Below are 22480 nucleotides of genomic sequence, written 5' to 3' on the forward strand. Positions count from 1 at the left end.
GAGAAACAGGGGTTAACTTCTTCAGTGCCCATCACCCACAGGCACTGTATACCCAGAAATATGGGTTTAACTTCTTCAGTACCCACAGCCATAGGCACGGCACGCAGTATTACTAACAAGTACATATACATGAACCGGATCTCCAGTGTCGCTGTTGCTCAGGATCGAGGATGGGCCTCTTGCATTCAGCCCTCCGAAGCTGCCGTAGCCTGGAGTTCAGTGATGGTCTCCAATGCAGTAGTAGCGAACAAAGACAGACAAAACAGAGACTGAACATGCTTGGCTTTTTCAATGCAAGACCCACCCACATGGCCTGCAAGGTCCAATCGTGCATCAGCCTCACCTGTGGGCAGATCTAACCCTTGATTGGCAGGTGAGGTGACATCCAACTGCGCTCCAGCCAGAGAGGTCACATGACTTTCTGCAATCCACATTCCTACCAGATTCCAGACAGAGAGCCCACATGAACCTCCACAATCCACATTACAAATGTGCCCATTCTTTCTGTAACTTTCTCCAGTGCTCTGGTTTCCTATCACATCCTAAAGATAGGGTAACTGGCTACTATAAAATAGCCCCTGAGTGTTAGGAAGTGGCAAAAAGGATAGAAGAGGAGTTGATGGGTACGTGAGGTAGAACACGAATCCAATTGATCTGGGAGATGTCATGGACACAATGTGATGAGTGGCCTCCATGGGTGTTGTAATTAGCACATAAACAGCAAGTTACTTGTTGAATGTTAGAAATACCATTACATAGGTACTCAAACACCTGAGGTCTACATTTGACTGAATTACCCTCAACAGATTCTCTCACTCAAGACTTGAGCAGATACTGGTCTCACTCCCAGTCACCTGTCAGCATTATTGACATTAACTGGTGAGCCTTGTTACTTTCAGTCCAGTGAAATGCTTGCTCCATGTAACAGTTAAAAAAGGGTTTTAATAATTTCTATTCTCAATTCTATTTTGTGAAACTTATCTCAATGAGCAACTTGTAATTACTGTCATTTTAATAATGTTTCCAGTGAGAATTAGTTTGGCAGTTCACATCTCTTGTGCACCTCCTAAACCTTCCCTTCCTGTTTCTCTCAGTGCTGTTCCCTTGCTAAAAAGGAGTGGGGGAGAAGATTGCTACTGGACTATTTTAAATGTTTTCCTTGGAAAATTATTTAGTTATGCCATCAATCTTAATATATATTGTTCATTACTATTATAATGCTCCACAGTTGGTTTTATATTGTTTTAGCCATTAATGTAAGTTTAAGGAAGTCTTTATCTTTCTGGTGTTTTGATTCCATTACCATGTGCTGGTCATGTAATCAATGAGGCTTTGCTGTGATTTAAAAGTGTAAATTCTGCTATTTTGCGTGTTTCAAAGCAAAGGGAGGAAACTCAGAAGACAATGATGGTTGTATTGTTTTGTCTTCTGAAGGTACAGAGTTTCCTTGTTAAATGTTATGAAGTATTCAAAACCAACCCAACAATGTCTCCATCCTGCATGGGAAAATGTCATTGAGTAGGTTAACGATAATCTCTAATGGCAGGAAAAGTCAAGGCAAGAACCATAACCAGAATCTTCAATACTCTCATTCAGACTTTCATCCAATGCCACTTCTTCACAAAACTCCACTCCACTGTTTCCCTTCTGTCTTGTGGAATCACTTCACCACAACATGCTTTATCTTTCACCCCTCTCATTCCCACACCACTACTCAACTCTCACATCTTTCACCTCGCGTTCCCACACAATATCAACTGCAGCTCGGCCTTAAATACCATTATTCCTTCAGTGCTGGTCAAGAAGCTACAAACTCTAGGCCAGTGGTTCTCAACCTTTTTCTTTCCACTCACACCCTAGTGGTAGGTGAGAGGGGAGGGAAGGTTGAGAATCACTTGTCTAGACCCAACTGTTGCTGAAATATTTTGCTTGAGAAAAATTGTCATTGGCCCATTTCCTTTGGAGTTATGAAACCGTGCACATAACGAGTCAATGAGGTACGATTAAAACAGTGGTTTTCAAACTTTTTATTTCCACCCACATCCCACCTTAAGCAATCCCTTACTAATCACAGAGCACCTTTGTATAGGGAATACTTAAAGTGGTACGTGAATGGAAAGAAGATTGAGAACCACTGCTCTAGACTTCTGAACAGCCCCCCACCCCCCACTCCGGAACCTGATCCTTAGCTTTCTCATTGGAAGGCCATAACAGTATGAATTTGAAACAACAGCATCTCCTCACTGAACATCAACACAGGTGCACGCCAAGGATGTGTGCTTCGCCCACTACTCTACTCACAATTCCAATGCTATCTACAAGTTTGCCGATGACATCAGAGTTGTCAACAGAATCACAAATAGGAATGAAGAAGCGTACAGGAGGGAGGTAGATCAGCTCATTGAGTGGTGTAACAACAATCTTGCATTCAATGTTAGCCAAATCAAGGTGATTATTGTGGACTTCAGAAGGAAGTCAGGGAAACACAACCCAATCCTCATTGAGGGCTCAGTAGTGGAGAGGGTCAAGAACTTCAAATTCCTGGGTGTCAAAATCTCGGATGAGCTGTCCTGGAGCCACCACGTTGATGCAATCCCAAAGAAGGCTCACCAGCTGCTCTATTTTGAGGTGTCTGAGGAGATTCAGTAAATCACTGAAATCTCTCAAAAACTTCTATAGGTGTACTGTGGAAAGCATTCTGGCTGTTTGCATCACTGCCTGGCGCCAACTCTCAGGTCAAAAATAAACTCCAGAGGGTTGTTAATTTGGCCTGTGACATTACAGACACCAGACTTCACTCCAGAAGACATCAACACGAGGCAATGTTTTGAAAAAGAAGCCTCTATCCACAAAGACCCCCATCACCCAGGCTGTGCCCTCCTCACTCTGGAACCATTGAGAAAAGGGTACAAGAGCCCAAAGACATGCCCAAGGACAGCTTCTTCCCCGCTGCCATCAGATTGCTGAATAATCAATTAACTTATTTTTCATGCACTTTTTTAAAAAAATTTATAGTGATGTTGTAAGATGGTTATAATATGAATGTTTCTGATGCTGCTGGAAGACACCAAATTTCATGACTTGTTCGTGACAATAAATCCTGATTTTGAACCGGATGACAATGACATTCTCACAAGAATGACACACTTTACATTTGAATTATGTGTGAGAATGCCAGCCAAGGTTATTCAGCAGGAAGATGTGAGGAGAGGCTGTGAAGTTCACCTGGCCCCTTTGGAATAAGATGGGAGGACTAAGAGGAAAGTCACAGACACAATGAATGGCAGCAGCGGAAGAGCCTTGTACTCTATTTTCCCCATATCATTCACTTAGACGCCATCCCATTTGGTGTGGGTGATCATATCTCTCCATCCATCATGATCTCTGACCCTCTGAATTGTTTTCTCCTCCGTTCTCCTTCAGTGAAGGCTCCATCTTTGAGCAGTCGATGTTGAGTTCATGATTACACAAGAAAAAAAAATATTGAAGTGGTTTCCCATTGCCTTCTTCAGTTGCAGTGTCCATACGTACTGGACGGGTAACCAGCAGATTCATCGCCCCAGCATTTTTTAGTTTTACAATCATAAATTCCAATTTGTAGAATCTGCTTGTAAAAACCATCCATCATCTGCAATCCATGGCCCTGATTGGAAGGATAAACAGGTACTACACCTTGCCCAAGGGTGCCCTGTAGAATATTGGACGGAAGGAGTGCCTTGCATCTCCCTTTGCGTAGCACCAACACCGAAATAATAATGTTTATTTATCATAATGTACATATAATACTGCCAGCACACAGCCTGAATGATAACAGAGGACCCAGATTCAACATGGAAACTACCCATTATATTGGACCCTTAACCACCTTGTATGACAACCAGAATGTGATCTGCTTGCTAGGCACTCAAATCTAACCAGACTGATACCTTACGAGTTAATTGGTGAGCCTTTTGATTATCTAGGTCATCTTGTCTGATCCAAATACTCCCACTCACTAAGAAAGCAACTATCGTTCCACACAGGAGCTGTCGAACTCCTGCTCGAGGCAGAATCCATTTACTTTCAGTGCAGATTAGTGTGGAAGATTATAAATACTGCTGTTTCTGTGCAGTGAGATCTCCGCACAGCCACAAAATCATAAATATTTAATTAACTTGGGAACTAAAAAGGCATCAACCCCTTTCCGCACAGACCGATCAGTCAGGCCAGACTGATACAGGAAGCTATTCTTCAGACCATGGATGGAGGAGCTTTTGTGCACTTGCCTTTTACCTCAGTCATCCCATGAGCCTTTGGAAGGAGGAGGAAAGGAAGTGGTTCCACTTGCTGACAGTACGGCAGTTGTTCAGTGTAGCAAAGCAATGGTGCAAGAGGCATTTTGAAAAATGAAATGATAACAGCCTCTGAAATGCAGAGAAAAAGAATTGGGGCGTGAAGGAATAGATGTGGGGCCTGTTGGGGGTGGTGCTGTTACAGAGATAGGAAGGGGTGTAAGGCTAGAGGAGAAATTGGAGTTGTCTGTAGAGGTTTGGGGAAAGGAGGATGAAGTTAATTCTTCGATTCTGCACTCCAGAGAAATCCACCCATCTTTGGATTCCAATGCTGTAATCTCCCTGACCCACCCACTGAACACCAGTTGCCTGTCCACCAAGTGGCAGGAGAGGAGGCCAAGAACAGTTGGGAAGGTCAGTCAAGGAGCTGACTAATTTCAGTTGGCTCTGTGGCCATAATACACAGGGAGGATAGGGTGATCTCTCTGGAGCCCTCCCTCATTCCCTGTGCCATACAATTGAGGGAACCCCTACAGTAATGACGAAAGCTGGAGACAACTTCTTGCAACAAATCCTGAACATCCCACCCTTTTCTGCAGACTCCAAGATCTGTCAGACTTTAGCTTCCCAGTTTTGCCAAATCCCTGGGCTGAACAGCGAATTAAATCCTGTTTGGTGCAGTCATTCTCAATGACTTTTCTTGTGTCATTTGAAATTCCAACTCCCTTTGCAGTCCTGATAAACCCGACAGACTTTACTCATTTCTGGTGAACTCTGAGACCTGTGTTCTTCACTGTAAAATTGCAAGACAACTCCTATTATTATTACTGTGTACCTAAAGCATCTCAGGCAATGAGACTGCGAGTGTTCCTAATTATCAAGTTGTGACTCGGAAACTTTTGCATTATCTTTATCCGAGGCCACACACAAATAAAAATATCAAATCTTTTCTTATGACAGCAGATGTAGGCCATTTGGTCATAATGGTCCCCATGGGACCAATCATAACACCCTGGTCTAATCTCAAGTCTCAGGATGCTACTGACATGATAATACTGTGATTTATTTAATCACTGGGAATTGGTTTCCGATTGGCGAGGGAAGGATTCTGGAAAGCATTTGCTCACTAGGGAACTGTGCAAACTGAGGAAACTAGAGTCTTCACTCAATTAGATAATACAGATTTCAAAGAAAGTCCACCCTTGCCAAAATTGAATATAGCGTCTGAGCACTGATGGAACGTACCATAATTTAGAACACGATGCACCCCAGTGGCCATCCACCGAGCAACATGACCACATCCATCTTCTTACTCCAACCCTATTATAACAACATCTTCTCGCTCAGTGTGGTTGATCCTTATATGCCTACATTCACTCTTCCATTATTGCTGTGACTGTTACCGCATCACATTAGCAGTCTATTGCGTCTCTGACATTACTTCTGCTGGATAGAAGATTGCCACAAATCTGGGAAAGTTTTCATTTTCCCTTTCGAGAGCTCATATTTCCTTTCCCTCATCATTGCCTTCCCATTAATGGCTCTCAAGTGAGTAGTCTAGATGCTTTAGAGTTGGGGATTCCCTCCAAATGATCCCATCTCAAATATTGTGAATCCTAGAATAACATAACATGAATGAAACATGAAAATCTGCAGAGGCTGTGATTGTAATAAAAGCAGAAGGAACTTGGTAGGACTTCCAGCGTCCATGGGAGATAAAGATATATAACCAACACTTTGGGCCTGATCCCTTCTTCAAGGTATGAGCAGAAAGCGGGCAGATGCCTGAATAAAAAGGCTGGGGGAGAAGGGAGGAAGGGACAGGGGGAGGAGTGCACAGGCCAACAGATAAAAGGCCATAATTGGGAATGAATAGGAGAAGGGGAGAGACTCTGTGAATGCAGAACTAGTGGAAAGATGGGGTAACAGAGCTAGAGGAAAGGAGAAATAATGATAGATGAAGAGGAAGAGGGGGTTGCTAATAGAAAGCAGAGAAGTTGATGTTACTGCCTGTTGGGCACTACCTGTTGCCCCAATAATCAGAAGGACAAAGACTGAGGGGAACAATAGACTTTATTGTCCATAAGACTTGAGCTGGCCCAGATCCAAGCTAGGGAAGGGAGAGGTGGCTTGTCCTTTATGGCCTGGGTCACAGGGGAGGAGTCCAGGGGAGAGTGTCATCAGGGGGCGGGCTAGCCCGAGCCTTTACCGGCCAATGAGTGCATATCATCCATACCATTACACTGCCATCTTGTTGGAGGGTGCCCAGATGTGATATGAGGTGTTGTTCCTCCAATTTGCAGATGGTCTCAGTTTGGCATTGCAAGGGACCATGGACAGACAAGATCACATCTCCAGACACTTATTCCTCTCTCCACCTTCTACAGGGACTGCTCCATCCACTACTTCCTTGTCCACTCCTCCCTTCCTACCGATCACCTCCTTGGCACCCACCCCTGTGTCCACAGGAAATGCTAGACTTGCACCCACACCTCCTCCCCTACCAACATTTGGGGCCCAAAACAGTCCTTCCAAGTGAAGCAACACTTCATCTGTGAATCTACAGGGGTCATCTACTGCATCATTCAGCATCTTTGCTCTGTCTGCTGCAATAGTGGGAATCTCCCAGTGGTAATCCACTTTAATTCCCCATCCCCCTTCCCATGCCATCAGGTCTATCCATGGTCACAGGGACTGCCAAACTGAGACCACCTGCAAATGGAGGAACAACGCCTCATTCTTTCTGGTCCCCTTCCAACTGTATTGCATTAACATAGACTTCTCTGGTTTCCATTAGCCGCTCTCCCCTTCCTCTATTTCTCCCGTCCTCTAACTCAGTCACTCTTTCCCTTTACCTCTGCATTCATGGAGTTCCTCTTCCCCCCTTCCCCCCGCTGATCAATTCTCACCTTTCTTCTCCTGTCCTATCCATATATCCAATGATCACCTTTTGTCTGTTGACCTGTGCTCCCACTTCCCTATCCTTTCCTCCCTTTTCTTCCAGCCTTTTTATTTAGGGTTGGAGTTTGGCCTACTTTCCGCTCATACCTTGAAGAAGGGCTCACAGCCAAAATGTCAGTTATATACATCTTTACCCACTATGGATGAGGTGAGACCTTCTGAGTTCCTCCAGCATTTCTGTATTTTTTTATTTATAGCACAACCCACCTTCAGCTTTGATCATTGATGTGCAATTATTCTTTTTTTTAAATATATTGGTCAGCACAACATTGATGGTCAAAAGACCTGTACTCTGTATGTTCTTTCAAGCCCAAAACTTTGTACGTCCAAATCTCTTTCCAGCTCAGACACTACTGTTTGTGGCTAAATCTTTACAAGATAGTTCCCACAGATTCATAAAGCAGGAAAACAGCCCCTTCAATCCATTCTGCAAGTGCCAGTCATCCATCTTAATCTATTTTCCAGTACTTGCCACACAGCCTTCTATTGCAAAGGCCTTTTTAATGCTCATCTAAATACTACTTGAATGTTGAGATAGTCTGCCTCTTCCAAACCCTCAGCAAATGCATTCCAGGATTCAGTCACCCTCTAGGAGAATTTTTTTTTTCCTCCCCCTTTTAAATCTATGACTAATTACTTGAAACCCAAATCCTCTCAGCTAAGGGGAAAAGTTTCTCATTGTCTACTTTATCCATGCCCCGAATGATTCTGTAGAATTCAGTACGATCACCCCACAACCTTCACCACTCAAACGGAGATCCTTTGGCAACAAATGAAACCCCAGGCAATATCCAAGTTAATCTCCTCTGCACCCACTCCGATGCAATTACATCTTTCCTATTGTGCGGTGACCATAATTGCTTATACTCTCCTCCAGCTACTCTTTAACCAATGTTTTATTTGTGTTGTAATTTCTCGGATGTTATATTTTATTTCCCAATAGATGAAGACATATCCTGTAAGCCTTTATAAATACCTTATTTACCTGTGCTGCTACCTTCAGGGATACTTGGATAAGTACCTGTCTCTCAGTATGTTCCATGGCTGGCTGATTGGTTTTTCTTTTATTCCTAGCTTTATTAATGCAACTTTTTAATAATTTCGTTGTCCTTTTTACCTAGTCAAAGACTACCCTCCATGCCATCCAAAACACCATCAATCTTCATATCATCTGCAAACTTAACCAAGCATGTTTCCTTCATTCAAATCTGGATCATTTACATTTATAACAAATAGCAAGGTTCCTGCTCTATTCTCTGGGTGCACTACTGGTCTAATGGCAAAACTCCAGCAGTACATTCTGTTTCCGATCTTCAATAGGACATAGTACATACAAACATTACAGCACAGTACAGGCCCCTCAGCTCATGATAAGGTGCCGACATATATACTTCCATCCATGTTGTAGGTTAATTGGCTAGCATGAGCTCGTGGGCCAATGGGGTTGTATATCTAAAGTTTAATTGTTTTTAAGAAGGAGAGCGATGGTAATAGGGGACTCAGTAGTCAGGGGGACTGATAGGAGATTCTATGACTAAGTTCAAGACACCCAGATGTTGCCTCCTGGGAGGCCAGATCGCAGCATTCTTAAAGGGGTGGCCTTGGAGCTATAGTCATTGGGTAAGGAATGGGATATGATCCTGCAAAATGATTACAGGGAGTTAAGGACTCAAGCTAAAAAGTAGGTACTCCAAGGTGATAATCTCTGAATTATGAACAAGGCCATGTGTCAGTGAGAGTAGGAATAGGAGGATGAAGCACGTGAATATGTGACTGAGCAGTTGGTGCAGAAGTGAGGGTATCACATTAATAAACATTTGGGATTTCTTAACTACCTCTTAACCAGAGGGGGACCAATATTCTAGATTCACCCAGGAAGCTTTAAACTAATTTGGGATGTAAAATGGTGTTGAGTTGGAAGGAAAAAGTTTGGTGGGTTCAAATTACAGCTGGTCTGGATACACGCTGAATGCAGAAATAGTCCTTATTGAAACGCATGCAAGTATTCTCAATCATACAACACTGTCCAGCTAGTCACATCAGACTTAACACTATCGATACCAGTAACTGCTTACATTCTCAGAAGCACAGAACAACCGAGTCACATCAGACTTAATATTACCTGTTTATACAGACTTATCACAACCAAGGAGCACAATGTATTACCTGCCATTCCTTGTCTAGCATGGGCACAGGTCAGTGGCTATCTCCAACCACAACAGTATACAACAGACCTGATCCCTACATAGTGAACAGACTAGGTTCCAGCAGAGGTCACAGACACTCCATAATCCATATTCCCACCAGGTTCTAGACAGAGGCCACATGACCTTCCACAATCTGCACTACAGATGGAGAGAGAGGGAACACAGAACGTTACAGCACATTGCAGGCTTTCGGCCATGATGTTGCACAGACCCATATAAACCAACTCAACTACCTTAAACCTTCTCTACCTTTCAACTATTACCCTATTTGCCTTGTGTCTGTGCAAGAGTCTTTTAAATGTCCCCATTGTACAGCCTCCACCACCAACCTGGCAATACATTCCAGGTACCCACATCTCCCTTAAACTTTCCTCCCCTTTCCTTTACAGATGTCCTCTGATACTTGCTACGGTCATCCTGGGAAAAGGGTGTTGGTTGCCCATCCTATCTGTGCCTCTCAAAATCTTATGCACCTCCATTAAGTCACCACTCATCCTTCTTCGCTTCAAAGAGAAAATCCCTAGCTCTGTTAACCTTGCCTCATAAGATGCATTCACCAATCCAATCTCTTATGCACCCTCTCTAAAGCATCCACATCCTTCCTGTAATGAGGTGACTAGAACTGAACACAATGTCCCAAGTTTTACAGAACTGCAACATTACATCTTGACTCTTGAACTTAAACCCCCTACTGATGGGTGGTATGGTTAGTGCAACATTATTACAATTGGAGTTTGAATCAGGTGCTGTCTGTAAGGTGTTTGCACCTTCTTCCAGTTCTTGAGTGGTTTTCCTCTGGGCATCGGTTTCCTCTCACTCTTCAAAGACTATTGGGATCATAGGTTAATTGGTGTAATTGGGCAGCACTGGCTCATAAGCTGGAAGGGCCTGCTACCGTGGTGCCTGTCTAAATTTAAATTAAAATGAAGTCCTGTTACCCCATCAACCTGAGCAGCAATGTTGAGAGATCTGTGGATTTGGATGCAAGAACTCTTTGTCTTTCATGCTATTAAGAATCTTGCCATTAACCATATAGTCCAGCTTCAATTTTCACCATCCAAAATGCATCACTTCACACTTGTTGGGATTGAACTCCATTTGCCACTTCTCCACTCAATTCTGCATCCTGTCTTTATCCTGTTGTAACCTATAGCTACATTTTATACTATCCACAACACCACCAACCTTTGCATCATCTGCAAACTTACTGACCATATCTAATAGTTTGTTCAGGTCATTTATATATATTTTGTTTTAAATCACAAAGAACAGGAGTCCCAGAACAGATCCCTGCAGAACTCCACTTGCCACTGACCTCCAAGCAGAATATGTTCCATCAACTAGTATCCTCTGTTTTTTGCAAGCAAACTATTTCTAAATCCACAAAGCCAAGGTTCCATGGATCCCATGCCTCATGATTTTGAATGAATCTACCATGGAAGACCTTGTCAAATGATTTACTAAAATTCCTATGTACCTGCCTACCTTCATCAAAAAACTCAATTAGGCTCATGAGGCATGATCTGCCCTTCGCAAAGCCTTGCTGACTATTCTTGAGTAGACTATGGTTCTCTAAGTGCTTGTAAATCCTGACGTAAAACTCATTGATCTATAATTTGCATAATTCTCCCTATTAACTTTTGTAAACAAAGGGACTACATTTACCATTCTCCAATCCTCTAATACCTACATCTCGCCCTCACCCACCTGGAAAATAAAGACTCGTATATTCGAATGCAGTTTATTGACTTCATTCAACACCATCATACCTCAGTACCTGATAGGGAAGTTGAAACCACTGCATCTAAACAGCTCCCTCTGCATTTAGATTCTCGACTTCCTGATGGGGAGATCTCAGGAAGTCCAGATCGGAAACAGTATCTCCAAGACCATCATACTGAGCACTGGGCTGCGTACTCAGTCCACTACTGTTCACTCTGCTGGCCCATGATTGTGTAACCAAATACAGCTCAAACCACATCAAGTTCACTGATGACACAGCAGTAAGAACAAGGAGGTAGCACATGGAGACAAAGTGCAGACACTAACTGTGATAGTCCAGATTCTATCCCCATGTTTATATGTACAGATGGTTGTGTAGGATGACTGTGATTGGCTGAGAGTGTAGGCACACCTACTGGCAGGTCTTAAACGATTGCTCCTAGCCAGACCAGGTCATTTTGGACTGGTCGACCTACTTGTGATATGCTCCAGTCTTTTAGTTAATAAAAGCCTTGGTTTGGATCAACAGGTCTTTGGTTCTTTCGACGCGCTCTACACTAACAAACTGGTGCAGAGCAAATAACCTGTATCTGAATGTGGAAAAAAAATAATAAAATGATTGTTGACTTCAGGAAGGCCTGGAGAGATCACGCTCCCTTGACCATTGGCAGCTCTACTGTTGAGGTCATCAAGAGTATCAAGTTCCTCGGAGTGCACCTGGTGGAGAATCTCTCCTGGTCCCTTAACACCAGCTCCATAGCCAAGAAACCCCAGCAGCACCTCTATTTCCTGCGAAGTCTGTCTCCCACCCTCATTACATTCTATCACCCCCGGATTAGAAGCTCTACCACCTTGGACCGCAAGACCTTGTGGAAGATAGGGAAGTCAGTGGAAAAGTCCATTAGGGAACCTCTTCCTAGCTTGGAGGACATCTACTATACTCGATTCAGGTGGGAAGCAATAAACATTGTAAAAGACTCCACACATCCCACATGTAAACTGTTCTCCCTTCTGCCATCTAACAGGAGGTACAGTAGCATTCCAGTCCTTACACCCAGGATCCTGAACTCCCAGTACAGATGTGCATAGTGCACCATTGACTTTCAATGTATATGTCTAAGTACCTTAATATTTTAATGTGTTAACTACTTTCTAACACAGCTATGTAAATATGCTCCATGGTCCAGGAGAAACATTATCTCATCTACCATGTGATCCCAACTTGCCAGTCTGTGCAGTGGAGCCCTCCCCCCCCCCAACTATTATTACCCCATTATTTTCACATCACTCTGCAATTGCCAATATTTCTGGTCCTCCATCTCCTGCTGACCATTTGTAGGTTGAAAGTACATCCTCCGCCACCCCTGCTTATTTGCGAAGGCCTCATTTGCAAATCCTGGAATATCCTCCCTCTTCTCTAAAAAAGTCTCAATTTAAAACTGGAACCTAACCCTTTAATAGGTCTTTTTGGAACACTCCCAGATGACGATGCTTTGCTAACTTTAATTCAATGTCACATTCTTTTTCTTCACTAATGGCCAGACATGCAATTTTGATTAAATGGAAAGAGACTACTCTGCCTATACACACACAATGGCTAAGGGATATTATGTCTTGTTTAAATCTAGAAAAAATTAGATATGGCATCGTTGATTCGAATATTAAATTTCAAATGATACGAAACACATTCATGGACCATTATCATAGCCTTAAGAGTTTATGTTGATTTGGAATATTGGCATTGTGCTGTCCCTCTCCAAGATTGTGCCACTTGGACTTTGGATCCTCAACCTTGCTTAGGGGGAAGGGACTCAGAAATTATTTCTTTTTTATTTTCTTTGTGGTCAGCATTCTCTGACATATTTTATGTATGGTTCCCAAATTTGTTCGAATAATGTACACTTGTCTTTCAGATTGTATGTAATTTTTTTTAATGGAATACACTTGTTTATTTCTGTATACCACTGTTCTATTTTAAGATGGACATTTCTTGTGTTCATTATTATTCACATAATATGTGCCCAGCATGGCAAGTAGAAACTATCAGATTTTAAATATTATGTCAAATTGATTAACCTACTATGCAGTTTCATACAAGGAGTCAAAATCAAGCATAATCCTCAGATGAAAGGATAACAAAAATTAGAGGGTCTTTGACCAAAATGTTGATTTAAATCAGTGGTTCTTAATCTTTTTATTTCTACTCACATCCCTCCTGAAGTAATCCCTATGCCATAGGTGCTCTGTGATTAGCAAGAGATTGCTTAAGGTGGGATGTGGGTGGAAAGAAAAAGGTTGATAACCACTGCTTCTAGACCCAGTTGTTACTGAAATATTTTGGTCATCAAATGTGACAGTGCCTCTCAACATAATGTTTGTAATTTGGCGGCACGGACTCATGGGCCGAAATGGCCTGTTACCGTGCTGTTTCTCTAAATTAAAAAATTTAACCATGCTGACATACAAAATTATCTGAGTGTTCTCCATTGTATTTTAATTTTTAAGTCATTTAAGCCAAACCCTTCCTTCGCTCACCACTTAATTCTGCTGGATCTGATCTTCACCAATGTTTAGTGACTGAGCACATCACTTTATACTTTGATCATAACCGCCTCATTCTCCATCATCGTCAGCAGATAATCATCTATCACTGTCTAACACTGAACACAAGACTAATCCATAAATGCTGCATATCCAAGACAATTCATCAAAATTATTAAAATGCAATATTCCTATTAGCAGTACTCCAGTCATGTTAGGATAAATAATGCAATTTATTTGCTTTTCTACTCTCTTTCAAGATAACCATGTGGACCAAGACTAATTTTTTTTTAACACTTCACTTGGTTAACATTTTTAAGAAATGCATCTTAATTAATTATCTGTGCTCTGTCTACATTTCTGTTGCTAGCTCATTTCAAAACTCACGAGTTAGGAATCTCCAGTCACAATGTTCAGCTGTCAAACCTTGGCTTAGTGTAACCAGATTGGAAGGAACAGTGAAGGACTAATGAAGAAGGACAAATACAGTGGAAGTTAGCCAGAAATATAACAAGACAGAGTTTCTGGAGACATTTAACAAAAAATAAATTGGAAGTGTGAACATTGGTCCTATGGAATGTTTTGAGGAATTAATAATAGGAAACAAGGACATAGGAGATTAATTAACAGATAATTGCAACAGTCTTAATGGGTGAAGATGCCAAGTGACTGTAGAAATAACTGTAAGCTGGGAATTTGAAGAAAGGGAGAACCTCAGGAAAATTTCAATGACTAACAGAGTGGTATTGAGCAAATGGATGGAGTCTCAGGGTCGTGATAGATTTCAGCCTGTGGTCATTTCAAAAATGTCTCTCTCGAGATAATTGTTAGGGTTGGTTTTCCAAAATTCCCTGGATTTGTGGAACGTTCTCTAAATATAGAAGAGCAAATACAATTCTTTAATTCACAAAGGGAGGGAGGGGGTGGGGGGAAAAGAGAGAGAGAGAGAGAGAGAGAGAGAGAGAGAGAGAGAGAGAAAGAGAGAGAGGTCAAAATCGTCAAAGGGAAATGTTAGAAGCTCTGAGGAGCAGCACAAAAAAAATTAAAAGTAATTCAACAAGGTCGTTGCGGTGTTATGATGGGAAAATTAGCTTTTGATTAATTTCTTGCTGTTCTGTGGAGAACTAACATCTGGTAGACGAGAGGGACAAGTAGATGAAATATATTTAGATTTTCAGCATGCATTAGAAAAGATACTGCTTCACAGGTTTTTTTTAAGTGTGGAAAATAAAAGCTCATGGTACCCAGCAAACTGAGTAGTTGGCAGGAAAAGAGAATGTGCAAAATTGGTCTATTTCCCCATTGGGAAGATACAATGAATGGGATGCCACAAAGATCTTAACATTTTCAAAATTCAAATTTCCTTTATTGTCATGTCATAAAACACTCTTGTAAACTTCTACAGGTGTACCGTGGAGAGCATTCCAGCTGGCTGCATCACTGTCTGGTACGGAGGCGCCAACTCGCGGGCCAAGAGGGTTGTTAACTCGGCCTGCGACATCACAGGCACCAGACTTCACTCGATTGAGGACATCTTCATGAGGCGGAGTCTTAAAAAGACCCCCACCACCTAGGCCATGCCCTCTTTACTCTGCCACCATTGGGGGAAAAGGTACAGGAGGCTAAAGGTGATCACTCAACAGCACATGGACAGCTTCTTCCCTATCGCCATCAGATTCCTATATCATCAATAAACCATAGACAACTGCCTTACTTTTTGTGTATTGCTTTTTTATATAGTAATGTTGCAAGATGGTTAGAATATAAATGTTTGCACTGTGATCCTGCCACAAAACACTGAATTTCACGACTTGTTCATGACAAATTCTGATTCGGAATCAGAACACGTCAAATGCTAGAATGTTATACTGCACATAATTGGAAAGCTGACAATATTTTTATTCATCGTTGGAGGAATGGAGTACAAAAGTAGGAAGGTAAGCCCCCATCTGGAGAATGATGTTCAGTCATGGTCTCCTTTCTCAAATTATGATACGTGCCATCAGCACCCCCCCCCCACCCCAGCAACTTATCTGTTTCAATCAACTCCCCTCTCACTCTTCTAAACCCCAAAGGATATACCCCTGGTATATCTATTTTTCCTGCGACAACCCATCGATTTCTGGAATTAGTTAAGTTAATCTTCTCTGAGCTGCTTCCAAGAAGTCTTGTCAGAAATGCTGAAGCCTTCCCTTTGGCCCTGGTGTGATGGGTTCTGCCACTGTTAAAGATGGGGTTTCCTGGAGCCTCCTTTTCCCATTAGCTTTTAATTGCTCGTCACTATTGATCATAATATGTTGCAGGGTTGGAGAGCCTCAAGGTGAAACTATTGGTCAGGCAATTGCTTAACGATCCTTTGCAAACTGCTTTTGCAGTGTATAAATCACTTAATCCATGTGCTGTAGCCTCACCCATGGGCTTTAAATTTTAGGTGTGTCTAGTGCTGTTCTGGCATACTAAATTTAAATTTTTGAATTTAAATTTAACTTTTAATCTTAAACTTAGCCATACAGCATAGTACGTGGCCCATGAGGCTGTGCTATCCAATTACACCCAATTAACCTACACCCCTGGTACATTTTGAATGGCGGGAGGAAACTGGAGCCAGACAGCGTGCAATTCAAACTCCAGTCCCAATCACTGGCACTGTAACAGGCAACTGCTACGCTTAACCATGCCGCCATTTGCTCTTTGCTGAATCCAGGTTTATCCCATGGTTTGGAGGTGATGACGGAATGGGTGAAATCTTATTTCACAGCATCTCAAATTTGAAGGTGGGGTTCATGGCCAATAGTAAGATACTTAACAGGGTGGAAGAACAGAGGGACTTTGGGTCCAAATGCATAAATCAATCAATGTTGCCATGCAAATTAATAGGGTCATTCAAAGGCTTATGGTATGCTGGGCTTCATTAGACAGGGGACAGAGTTTGAGAGCCACAAGGTAATGTTGCAGCTCTATAAAACTCTGGTTAAAACATATTTGGATTATTGTGTTCAATTCTGGTTGCCCATAACTGGAAGGATGTGGAAGCTTTAGAGAGGGTGTAGAAGAGATTTACCAGGATTTTGCCTGGATTGGAGAATGTGTCTTGTGAGGCAAGGTTAACAAGGTTTTTTCTCTTTGAAGCAAAGGAGGATGAAATGTCACTTAATAGGTCAACAAATGTATTGCTAATGGTGGAGGTAGTGGTTGGAACAACAGGGACATTTACAAGACTCTTAGACAGGCACATACATGGGTGTAAGTAAAATAGAGGGTTGTGGGTGAGAGGTAGGGAAGTTTTAGATTGTTGAGTAGGTTTATATACGTCAGCACAACACTGTGGGCCGAAGTGCTTGTAGTGTACTGTGATGTTCTGTTATGTTCTTGGTTTGTTTCTCATTGGAAACTATGAGAGCGGGACTTAGAACGAGAAAAAGACCATTTAAAAAGCACCGGGAAATGTAGCTATAGCCCAGGGAAATGATCACTGTGGGAGTGGCCAGTGTAAGAGTGGGAATTTGAGGCTTCGGTTCATAAGAGACTTCAACAAGCAGAGGCACTATTGGAGTTAAGTGGATTTGAATCAAGCCCCCAAATTGAACCAAACCGAGCCCTGTCGAGGAACAAAAGGATTTAGCAAGGAGGCAGATAAGAGCAGATTTTTCTCATTTTTTAAAACATTTCCTAAATCAGTGGGAATGACAGCCAGGGCAGGGACGTGCTCCTCTTGCAGAATTGGGATCTGGATCCCATAGTATCCCAGATGATTTAATCTGTGGGAAGTGCATCCAACAACAGCTCCTTACAAATAGAGTTAGATAATTGGAGATGGAGTTGGATCATTCAGGAAGTTCGGGGGCAGGAGGAAGGTAGTTGGGTAAGAGTCAGAGAGGGAAAGGGAACAGACAGGCAGTCTCCTGTGGCCATTCCTCTCAATAACACGTACACAATTTTGGATAATGTTGAGGGAGTCGACCTGCCAGGGACAAGCCACAGCTGTCAGGACTCAGGCATGGAGTTTGGCCATGTAGCTAAGAAAGGGAGGGAGGAAAAGAGTGGAGCTCTAGAGTTAGGGGATCCAATAGTTAGAACAGAAAAAAGAGGTTCTATGAAAGAGATCAAGAATCCTGAATTAGATTAGATTCATTTTTTGTCATTGTATCAGTAAACCAGCCAAGAAATACAACCAGCTGTTTATAAAAGGGCTCTATCCATTACAATAAAACATGCAATCAAAACCAACCACACTATTCTACAACAAACTGTTGAAAAGAACAGATTTTACAATGCGAGCGTAGTACCACTCAGCGCCGTGATTCAGTGTTCAACATAGTCACAGCTTTGTAAAAAAGTTCTCCTTGAGCCTACTGGAGCATGAGCGAAGGCTCCTTCAGCATCTGCCTGATGGGAGGATGCATAAAAAAGATTTGTTAAGATAGCCCTAGCCGTAGCAAAAAAATGTATTATGTCAACCTGGAAATTGGAAGATAATTTGAAAATACAACAACGGTATATAGAAATGAATAAATGTATTCCATTAGAAAAAATAACATATAGTTTAAGAAATAATATTGAAATATTCGAACAAGTATGGGAGCCTTACATTAAATACAATAGCGAAAACCTACCGGGGACAAACATTACCTAAGTTGATGGAAGGAGAAGGAAAGAAAAGAATGGACTCAGTAGAATTTCTGGTGTATTTTTGTTGAATGACAACATTGTCTGACTGGTTTAATGCAACCTAGATTGTATACCTAAAATGGATGAGAGGGGGGGGGGGGGGTGGGGGGGTGGCTTGGGAGGAGGGAGGGGGGGGGGAGAAAAAGTCACTGTATATGTGTGAAAAAGAAAAAGTGTATATCATGGCTAATGTGATTTATGGTGTGAAAAATAAAAAATTTTTAAAAAAAATGCATCTGCCTGATGGGAGAAGAGAAAATAGTCCGTCATTTGGGTGTGTTACATCTTCGATAATGTTTCTTGCACTGCGCAGACATCATTCCATATAGATGTTTTCGATGGTAGGCAATTGGATTCCAATAATCCGTTGGGCTGTTTTCACTACCCACTGGATTGCCTTGTGATCTCGTGCAATGCAATTCCCGTCCCACCCTGAAATGACCACATGTTAGCATGCTCCCAGTTGTGCAGCTCTAGAAATCCAGCAGCATCCTGGGACAGAGGTAGATCTTCTCATGTTCCTCAAAAAATAAAATGTTGTTGTGCCCTTTTAAACCAGAATTGAAGAATCCAGAGACCAAGTGAGACCTTCAGAGATTATGGACACCAAGGAATTTAAAGCTTGATAAACATTGCACCACCACTCCATTGATCTAAATTGGGACGCGAGCGTGGCTTCTGGCACACCTGAAGTCCACAATGATCTCCCTGGTTTTCTGAGTGTTGAGGGTGAAGTTATTTTCAAGGCCAGGTGCTGCACCTCATCCCTCTTGGCTGGATGGTACGTTGCCTCCCAGGAATCATGGACCGAGGTATCTCAGATCAAGTTCACGGTATTCACAGGAGGGAAGGTGAGCAGCCATATGTCATGGTCCATGTGGGGAGGGGGGTGCGTGCAGCATTGCTTGTCAGGAAAAAATTCATAGCTCAGCTAGGATAGACTAGAAGAGGGCTCGTCTACTGAGGCTAAATGGGTGGAGCTGAAGAATGGGAAAGCTACGACCAAATTTATAATGTTTTATTATAAACCATCTAAATGTCAGTAAGAATTGGACCAGCAAATCTGCAGGAAGATAACAGAGAGCTGAAGGAAACAAAGTCATGATAGTTTCCATATATTGACTGGGACTCCCATACTGTAAAAGGGCTGGGTGGCTATATGAAGAGCAAAAGGGACAAAATTGTCCTCTTAAAGATCAGAGCAGTTGGTTATTTATGGAACCAGAAGAGATGGGGGAGATCTTAAATGGGATTTTTCTGCATCCGTATTCACTCAGATAACTGGCAGTGTCTAAGAAAGTGAGGCATACAAGCAGTAAGATCATGGAAGCTAAACAGATTGAAGGGATGGAAGTGGTTGCTATCTTAAAGCGAATAAAGGCAAATTAATCCCCAGGGCCTGACAAAGAAGGAGGCTAGTGCAATAATTGAAGGGGCCCTGGCAGATAAATTTAAAATGGACTGAGCCACAGATGAGGTGCCAGAGGATTGGATGGTAGTTCATCTTGTTCCATTGTTTAAAAAAAAAGCCCACAAAATAACCCAAGAAGTTATAAGATGGTGAGTCTGACATCAGCAGTAGGTAAATTATTAGATGTTTTCAGAGATCAGATAAGCAAATAATTAATAAGTCAGGGATTATTTAAAGGGATAGTCAATATGGCTTATGTGCACAGTAAGTCAGGTTTAACAAATCTTGTAGAGTTTTTCAAGGAGGTTACCAGGAAAGTTGACAAAGGATGATGTCTAATAGACTTTAGTAAGGTTTTTGACAAGGTCCCACATGGAAGATTAGTTAGGTAGGTTCAGTCACTTGGTATTTATGGTGAAGTAATAAACAGAATTCAACATTGATTTCATGGGAGAAACCGGAGAGTGGTCGTGGATGATTACCTCTCTGACTGGATGCTTGTAATTAGTGGTGTGCCTAAGGGATCGGTGCTGGGACCATTGTTTGTCATCTATATCAAGGACCTGGATGATAATATGGTAAATTGGAACAGCAAGATTACAGATATGACAAAACTTGGAGGTGTAGTGGACAGTAATGAAGACTTTCAAAATTTGCATTGGATCTGGTCCAACTGGAAAAATGGGTGCAAAATGTCCGATGAAACTTAATTCAGTTAAGTGTGAGGTGTTGCATTTTGGAAGATAAGATATCATGGGTAGATAGGATCTTAGAGCGAGCTTTTAGCACAAGGACACAAGGAGTTAAAATGCAGTGAAATATCTCAACATGATGGCCACCAAGGCCAGCTCTCGCGAGAGGTTGGCTGCCAGCCATCAGGACTAAGCTCAATTTTCACTGTAATTGTGCAAAATATTTTTAAAAATTGATCATATGTGCGGATGGATGCAAGTTGCATAGGTCACAAGATGGGGAGTATCTGAAGATGGTAAACACTCTGGATGTTCTACTTTCAGTAGAATACAGACTGATAATAATTTGCCAAGCTCTATGCCAAATTATTATTCCGTCAAATCCCACTGACTTATACCTATTCCATAGCCCTCCATACCCCTCTCATCCATGAACTGGTACAAATTTTTCTTAAACTTTAATATAGAGCCCATATTCAGCTGGCAGCTCATTCCACACTCCCATTACTCTCTGAGTGAAGAAGTTTGCCCTCTGGTTTTATTTCCCCCCCCCACCCCCCCCCCCCCCACCACCACTCCACTCAAAGCTTTGAATTATGAAGACCAATAACCAAAGACTCTCTTTACAACCCTAACTCTGATGCCACTTTCTTCTGGGCCCCACCATTTACTATGTATGTCCTACCTTGATTTGTCCTTCCAAAATGCAACATCTCACACTTGTCTGCATTCAGTTCCATCTGCCATCTGGTTCAGATTCCTCTGCAAGCTTTGAAAACCTTTCTCGTGGTCTACAACACCTTCAAAATTTGTGTCCTCTGCAAACTTGCTGATCCACTTTACCACATTAGCATCCAGATCATTGATTATAGATGACAAACATCAATAGCCCCAGCACGGATTCCTGAGGCACACCAGTCTGAGACGCAATCATCCACTACCACTCTCTGGATTTTCCCATATATCCAATATCTAATCCAATTTATTACCTCACCATGACTACCGAATGTCAGAACATTCTTAACTAACTTCCCATGTGGGACCTTGTCCAAGGTCTTGCTTAGGTCCATGTAGACAACAGACTTTCCCTCATCAACTTTCCTGGTAACTGCCATGAAAAGGGTCTGTAAGATTGGTTAAACATGACCTACCATGCACAAAGCAATATTGATTTTCCCTAATCAGTCCCTGGCTATCCAAATACTTGTATGTCTTTCACAACTGTTTACCACCTCTGAGCCCAAAGCTGCCTTTATAAAATGTTCAAATTCACTTATCATCTGATTGCACAAGTACAACCCAACAAAATAGAGTACTCTGGTCCAGGGTGCAAAACATGCAAACACTCAACCAGACATAACACACATACATACAAGCAATACATATGCAGGACAAATATACATAAGTAAATATTGTTTAATAATGTATCAAAAGGTCAGTGTGAGCAGTTCATTAGTTGTTCAGCAGTCTCTGCCCCAGGAAAGATGCTGTTACTCCGCTAATGGTCTGATACTCCTGTATCTCTTTCCTGACCAGAAGTAGCTGAATGGCGTCCTCAACAATTTTGCTCACCCCTTTCAGACAACATTCCCAATAGAGCACATTGATGGGGATGGGAAGGGAAGGGAGATTCCAATGATCCTTTCTGCCACTCTTATAGTCCTGTGGATTGACCTCAGTCCACTTACTAGCAGCAAACATACCCCACTGCAATGCAGCCGGCCAGGGTGATATTGATAGAGCTTCTGTAGAAGGCTGAAATGATGATGGTCAGTCACCTTGCTCACCTCAATCTTCTAAGGAAGTGCTGTCACTTTTGCACCTTCCTGATAATCGATGAGATTTGCGTTCTTAATTTCTACACATTTTCTCATGAATTTACATTCAAGATGATGGTTTAAAATTCATAGTCAAAGGTAATCCTCCCAAGGAATTAGATGATATCCATGTATTAACAACAAGGAGGTTCCAGTGAATCAAGTGACTTCAAGTCAGGTAACAAGGGAG

The sequence above is a fragment of the Narcine bancroftii genome, chromosome 2 (assembly GCF_036971445.1).
Source record: "Narcine bancroftii isolate sNarBan1 chromosome 2, sNarBan1.hap1, whole genome shotgun sequence".
Classification (NCBI taxonomy): domain Eukaryota; kingdom Metazoa; phylum Chordata; class Chondrichthyes; order Torpediniformes; family Narcinidae; genus Narcine; species Narcine bancroftii.